General features: G+C 40.4%; 2 pseudogenes; one reads left to right on the plus strand and one right to left on the minus strand.

Annotated features, from left to right (window-relative positions):
• Positions 1 to 2747, minus strand: part of LOC106008794 (vomeronasal type-2 receptor 116-like) — a 195361-nt pseudogene extending 192614 nt beyond the window's left edge.
• A 65-nt stretch (positions 2748 to 2812) lies between these two features.
• Positions 2813 to 6865, plus strand: LOC101702572 (eukaryotic translation initiation factor 3 subunit A pseudogene; annotated as a pseudogene).
• The last annotated feature ends 529 nt before the right edge of the window (positions 6866 to 7394 follow it).

Below are 7394 nucleotides of genomic sequence, written 5' to 3' on the forward strand. Positions count from 1 at the left end.
CAGGCCCCAAAAATATTTATTCTAATTTCAGTTCATTTTTTTTTTGTTTCCAGAGAAAACATTTGATATTATATTTTTATGCATTAAAATTGCCTAACTTTCTCTGACAAAATCCTACATCTTATAGTTTCCAATATTTCTCAGTGGGATCATGGTCTAGGAACCAAGCCTTAAACACATGGACCATGGGTGGACATTTCATATCAAAACTATATCGACATCCAATAAATTAATTGGATATATGGAAATAAAAATTGTGTTTGTTAACCATTCAACTCTCTGAAACACTGGGCTTGTTGCTGTTTGGGGGAAAAGTGGGATCATTTATCAACATATATCTGCTTTTCCTCAGATTTCTCACTCTGTATGCAGTGGAAGTTGTGGGCCTGGATTCAGGAAAACACCTCAAGAAGAAATGGATGCCTGCTGTTTTGATTTTATACCCTGCCCAGATAATGAGATTTTTGAATGGGACAGGTAATTTTATTCCTTATGGATAAATTCCCCACCTCTTATGATATTCTCCATTCCATCAAAATAAGTGGGAAAGACCTAGAAGAAAGACCTAGAAGAAGATTGCAGGGCCAAATTCTTCTTTTTTTTTAGTAGTAAATTACTTTTCATGATTACTTTTCAATTTTAATGCATACCATTGAAGAAGATATAGGAAAGCAGATCCTATCCTTTCTCTCTTCCTTGTCTGGATGTCATGAGTTTGTCGGCTTCCTCTGCCACACATTCTAATAATAATGCCTCACCACAAAATGCAATAGACAAAGAGACCATGGAATGTAACCTCTAAACTGTGAGACAAAATAAAGCATTCTTCCTCATACATTGTTATTTCTATGTGGAGCATATAGGGAAAATGTTCCTACTTTCACCTTAAATCCAAGGCCCTCTGGAAAATTCCAGTAGTTCAAAATGTCATACTCTCCGTTCAATTTCCTTTTCCCATCCAAATTTACTTTTTCTCTAGTAGGATTTTTGAATTGAATATTATTCAAAATGGGGAGCAGCTAAAAGAGATTCATTAAAAAATGATGACACAATTCCCAGTGTTAAGACAGATAACCTGAAATAGGGGAGAAAACCTACATTGTCTTTAATTTCTGCTTTATAACACAACTTTAGCATGAGTATAAACAAAATGCGACAAATGAAATGTTGTGGAAAACTAAAGTATCATAATGTTAGTAAAATATGATTTTGTGTCAAGAAAAATATCCAAACAGTATGCCTAAGTAATAAGTGGATGTGGGAATCAATTTCAAATATTTAGTAAAATTTAGCCATATCCATATATTTTCCAAATAGACCCAGATTGTCAGTCTGCAAAATGAGGTTCTAACTATACAAAGTTGAATTAAGTGCGATCCTTTGCATCCAGAATTTGTTGAATTACTAAGAATCATTTAGTCACCTCTTCAAGTTATTTAAGAAAAACAGTAGGAAACAGGAACATAAACTTTTTGGAGAAAGGAAGAGAGTTGAGAAAGAGAGAAAGGTAGGAGGAAAGAGAGTAAAACTGATCAAGAAGTGATAAGTGCCTTTACTAATTCTCCAAAACGAATGTAATCCTTATGTACTCCAAACATAAACTAATCAAAAGAAGACTAACATTAGAAAAATCTGGATTTTGATTATAGAAATTATTAGCTAAAGAATTCTTTGAGGTCATTTCTAACACAAACCATTGACCTAAAACACATAATTTCTTTTTTTAAAAAAAATATATATTTATTGGTACATTTTAGGTATAAAACACATTTACATTTATCATTGGGTGTTTGTACCAGAACATGATGTATCTTAGTTTTTATTTTTTCTCCCATTACCTGTGCACCCTTCACCCCCTCCACCCTTCCCTATCTACACAGAGTTTGATTCCATTTTTTTCTCATAATTTTTTTCTTTCCCTTCTTCCCTTTCCTCTTTCCCTTCCACCATCCCCAAACCCTTGGACCTTTTCTTATTTCAAATTATCAATTATTCATTTTAATCATTTTCATCCTTATTTACACTTTCAATTTCTCACACTAGAGAAACTATTCAGTATTTACACATGTGTGTCCTATTTATTTCACTTAAGAGTATGGCCTCAATATGCATCCATTTAGCTATAAATGTCTCTAGTTTCTCATTCTTTTTGGCTGAGTAGTACTCCATTTTATAAAAAAACCACATCTTCTTTATCCAGTTTCCAGTCGATGGGCATTTGGGCTAAAACACATAATTTCTTAACAATGGTACATTGTTTCTCAAGACCACTTCTAAACAGATCTTTATTTATATCCTTGACAATGAAACAAGTAAATGTTTCCCTTGTGCATTTGGAGAAAGAATAAGAAACTACTTAATTTAAACACTTATAGAATTAATTTAGAATGTCCTCTTGCTGATTATTTGAGCCACCCAATAAAAGAGACATTACCTTCCAGGGAATAAATAAAAAACAGGCCTTTTTCCATTCTCAACTGTTGCTTTTCTGATTGATGAAGAAGCATGTTGTGAACAGCATGGGCCACAGCATACACAGCCTTATATATATATTGTAACTCTCTTCAGTCATGCCCATATCAAAATGATGTCCATGTGACCATTCCAAGGAGGCATTGGGAAGACAATTTAACAATGTTTTCCCGTCAGACCCAGAAAATGAGCGATTAAAATAGATGTACCCTTTCCATCTGTGGCTGGCTGGGAGCTGGTGAGGCACGTGGGATCTCGTGCTGGTTCCCCTTCATCTCCTCTCCCGGCTTGGGCCACTAGGGAGTTAGTTGACGCCGGGTGAACTCAGCCTGCTGCTAAGATGCCAGCCTACTTCCAGAGGCTGGAAAATGCCCTCAAACATGCCAACAAATTTCTTGAGGTTGGCAAAAAACAACCTGCCCTGGATGTTCTTTATGATGTTATGAAAAGTAAGAAACAGAACATGGCAGAAGATACATGAGCCAATTATGTTGAAATACTTGGAACTTTGTGTGGATCTTCGTAAGAGTCACCTGGCTGAGGAAGTACAAGAACATTAATATCAGTACAAGAACATTAGTCAACAGGTGAATATTAAATCTCTGGAGGATGTTGTTAGAGCATATTTGAAACTGGCAGAAGAAAAAACTGAAGCTGCTAAAGAAGAATCCCAACAGATGGTATTAGATATAGAAGATCTGGATAATATTCAAACTCCTGAGAGTGTTCTCCTAAGTGCAGTAAGTGAGTGGGGAAGACACACAGGATTGTACTGATAGGTTACTTTTAACTCCCTGGGTTAAGTTCCTATGGGAATCGTACAGACAGTGTTTGGACTTTCTTTGAAACAATTCTCGAGTAGAGCGCCTCTACCATGATATTGCCCAGCAAGCTTTCAAATTCTGCCTCCAATATACCCAGAAGGCTGAGTTCCGTAAGCTGCGTGACAATTTGAGAATGCACTTATCCCAAATTCAGCGCCATCATAACCAAAGCACAGCAATCCATCTTAATAATCCAGAGAGCCAATCCATGCATTTGGAAATGAGGCTTGTTCAATTGGATAGTGCTATCAGCATGGAACTGTGGCAGGAAGCATTCAAAGCTGTGGAAGATATTCATGGGCTATTGTTCCTGTCTAAAAAACCACCTAAGCCTCAGTTGATGGCAAATTACTATAACAAAGTCTCAACTGTGTTTTGGAAATCTGGAAATGCTCTTTTTCATGCATCTATACTATATCACTTTTACCATCTGTCTAGAGAAATGGGAAAGAATCTCACCCAAGATGAGATGCAAAGAATGTCTACTAGAGTCCTTTTGGCTACTCTTTCCATCCCTATTACTCCTGAACGTACAGATATTGCTTGACTTCTGGATATGGATGGCATTATAGTTGAAAAACAACGTTGCCTTGCAACACTGCTAGGTCTTCAAGCCCCACCAACGCGAATTGGCCTTATTAAAGATATGGTCAGATTTAATGTGCTACAATATGTTGTTCCAGAAGTGAAAGACCTTTATAACTGGTTGGAAGTAGAATTTAACCCGCTAAAACTCTGTGAGTCACAAAGGTTCTAAATTGGGTAAGGGAACAACCTGAAAAGGAACCAAAATTACAGCAGTATGTGCCACAACTGCAGAACAACACCATCCTTCACCTCCTGCAGCAGGTGGCACAGATTTATCAGAGCATTGAGTTTTCTCATTTGACTTCTCTTGTTCCTTTTGTTGATGCTTTCCAACTGGAAAGGGCCATAGTAGATGCAGCCAGGCACTGCGACTTGCAGGTTCATATCGACCACACTTCTCAGACCTTGAGTTTTAGATCTGATTTGAATTATGTTACTCGAGAAGATGCCCCAATTGGTCCTCATCTGCAGAGCATGCCTTCAGAACAGATAAGAAATCAGCTGACAGCCATGTCTTCAGTGCTTGCAAAAACACTTGAAGTCATCAAGCCAGCTCACATATTGCAAGAGAAAGAAGAACAGCATCAGTTGGCAGTTACTGCGTATCTTAAAAATTCACGAAAAGAGCATCAGAGTGTCCTGGCTCGCCGGCAGACAATTGAGGAAAGGAAAGAGCAACTTGAAAGCCTAAATATTCAGCGTGAGAAAGAAGAACTGGAGCAGAGGGAAGCTGAGCTCCAGAAAGTAAGGAAGGCTGAAGAAGAGAGGCTGCGCCAGGAGGCAAAGGAGAGAGAGAAGGAGTGGATCTTACAGGAACATGAACAAATCAAAGAGAAAACTGTTTGTGAGCATTTGGAGCAGATCAAGAAAACAGAACTGGGTGCGAAAGCATTCAAAGATATTGATATTGAGGACCTTGAAGAATTGGATCCAGATTTCATCACGGCTAAACAAGTTGAACAACTGGAGAAAGAGAAGAAAGAACTTCAAGAATGCTTAAAGAATCAAGAAGAGAAGATTGACTATTTTGAAAGAGCCAAATGTTCAGAAGAGATTCCTTTGATAAAGAGTGCTTATGAGGAGCAGAAGATTAAAGATACGGATCTGTGGGAACAGCAAGAAGAAGAAAGAATTACCACTATGCAGCTAGAACGAGAAAAGGCTCTTGAACATAAGAATCGAATGTCATGAATGCTTGAAGACAGAGATTTATTTATGATGCGACTCAAAGCTGCCCGGCAGTCTGTATATGAGGAAAAACTTAGTTTGAAGAGCGATTAGCAGAAGAAAGGCACAATTGCTTGGAGGAACATAAGAGGCAACATAAAGAAGAACGGAGAATAACTTACTATAGAGAAAAAGAAGAGGAGGAGCAGAGGAGGGCAGAAGAACAAAAGATAAAAGAGCGAGAAGAGAGAGAGCTGAACGAGCAAAACGTGAAGAAGAGCTTCGAGAATATTAGGAGCGGGTCAAGAAACTAGAAGAAGTAGAAAGGAAAAAACGCCAAAGGGAGTTGGAAATTGAAGAAAGACAGCGTCGTAGAGAGGAAGAAAGAAGACTTGGCGATGATCCACTGTCTGGGAAAGACTCTCGTTGGGGAGATAGAGATTCAGAAGGAACATGGAGAAAAGGACCTGAAGCTGACTCTGAGTGGAGGAGAGGCCTGCCAGAAAAGGAGTGGAGACGTGAAGGGCGGGATGACGAGAGACCTCACAGAAGAGATGAAGACCCCCCAAGACGCTTGGGGGAAGATGAGGAGAGAGAGTCTTCTCATAGACCAGATGATGACCGGGTGCCCAGGCGTGGCGTGGATGAGGACAGAGGCCCCAGACGTTGTCCTGATGAAGATCGCTTCTCTCGCCATGGACCAGATGATGGTCGACCTTCCTGGCGTAATGCAGATGACGACAGGCCTCCCAGACGAATTGGTGATGAGGACAGGGGAAGTTGGAGTCATGCAGATAATGACAGACCACCTAGACGAGGACTGGATGATGACAGAGGAAGCTGGCAAACAGCTGATGAGGACAGAGGGCCGAGACGTGGGATGGATAAGGACCAGGTGTTGAGGCGGGGAGGTGCCGATGATGAAAGATCATCCTGGCGGAATGCTGATGATGACCGGGGTCCCAGGTGGGGCTTGGAGGACGATCAGGGTCCCAGACGGGGCCTGGCTGATGACCGAGGTCCCAGGCGAGGGTTGGATGAAGACCGAGGAGCTTGGAGGAATGCCGAGGATGACAGGATCTCCAGGCGAGGTGCAGATGATGACAGGGGGTCTTGGAGAAACGTGGATAATGATCGAATCTCCAGACCCAGTCCCTGGAGACCATATGTTAAGCCAGGTGGATGGAGAGAGAAGGAAAAAGCCAGAGAAGAGAGCTGGGGTCCACCTCGAGAATCAAGACCATCAGAAGAACCTGAATGGGATAGGGATAAAGAAAGGGATAGAGACAATCAGGATCGTGAGGAGAGTGACAAGGACCCCGAACCAGAAAGGGACAGAGAGAGAGATGCCGATCGTGAATATCGCTTCAGGAGACCCAGGGATGAAGCTGGCTGGAGAAGAGCACCAGCTGAAGACTCTTCGAGCTGGAGAGATTCAAGTCGCCGCGATGATAGGGATGACCGTCGTCGGGAGACAGACGATCGGCGTGATCTAAGAGAACGACGAGACCTAAGAGATGATCGAGGTCGGAGAGGGCCCTCTCTCAGATCGGAACGTGATGAAGTAAGCTCTTGGAGACGTGCTGAAGACAGGAAAGATGACCGGGCAGAAGAGCGGGATCCCCCTCGTCGTGTTCCTCCCCCAGCTCTGTCAAGAGATCGAGAAAGAGAAAGAGACAGAAAGAGAAAGAGAAGGTGAAAAAGAGAAGGCCTCATGGAGAGCTGATAAAGATAGGGTATCTCTTCGTCGTACTAAAAATGAGACTGATGAAGATGGCTGGACCACGGTACGATGCTAAGTCCCAAGAGAATGGATTCAAACTTTCGTGTCTTACATAGGTTTGATCACATTCAAGGATTATTATACTTGTACTTCAGTCTAAATTGGATTCTTTAACATTTCACCGTAACACAAAAGCATGAACTTGTATTAATCCTATATAATAGATTGATCATCCACCCTATCCACAGGACGGTGGGAAACCATGCCATTTTCTGGAATTTAAGGTGTTGCATTATTTCATCAATCATTTGTTTACAAAAAAAAGAAAAACTAACAAATTTGAAATGTGAACCCATCAGGTATTGAGTAATACCTGTATCTTGCCATAGAACAGATCTTTTTTTCTTTTGATTTTGAAATACCTGATATTAATTTGGAATGAGGTAAGGTTCTATTAAAGAATAGGTTATTTGAAGACTCTTTAAACCAGTGGATCTGAAATAATTTTCACACCATTAGTAATTGAAACATACCTCTTTAGGTATTTTGAGGTATTTACTATTAACTAAATTTAGAAAGCTTTTGGGTTCACTCTAAGTGCAGTAAACATTGGAGTTGGT

The sequence above is a fragment of the Heterocephalus glaber genome, unplaced genomic scaffold (assembly GCF_053883595.1).
Source record: "Heterocephalus glaber isolate CG9 unplaced genomic scaffold, H.glaber_assembly_v1.0 deba00001504, whole genome shotgun sequence".
Classification (NCBI taxonomy): domain Eukaryota; kingdom Metazoa; phylum Chordata; class Mammalia; order Rodentia; family Bathyergidae; genus Heterocephalus; species Heterocephalus glaber.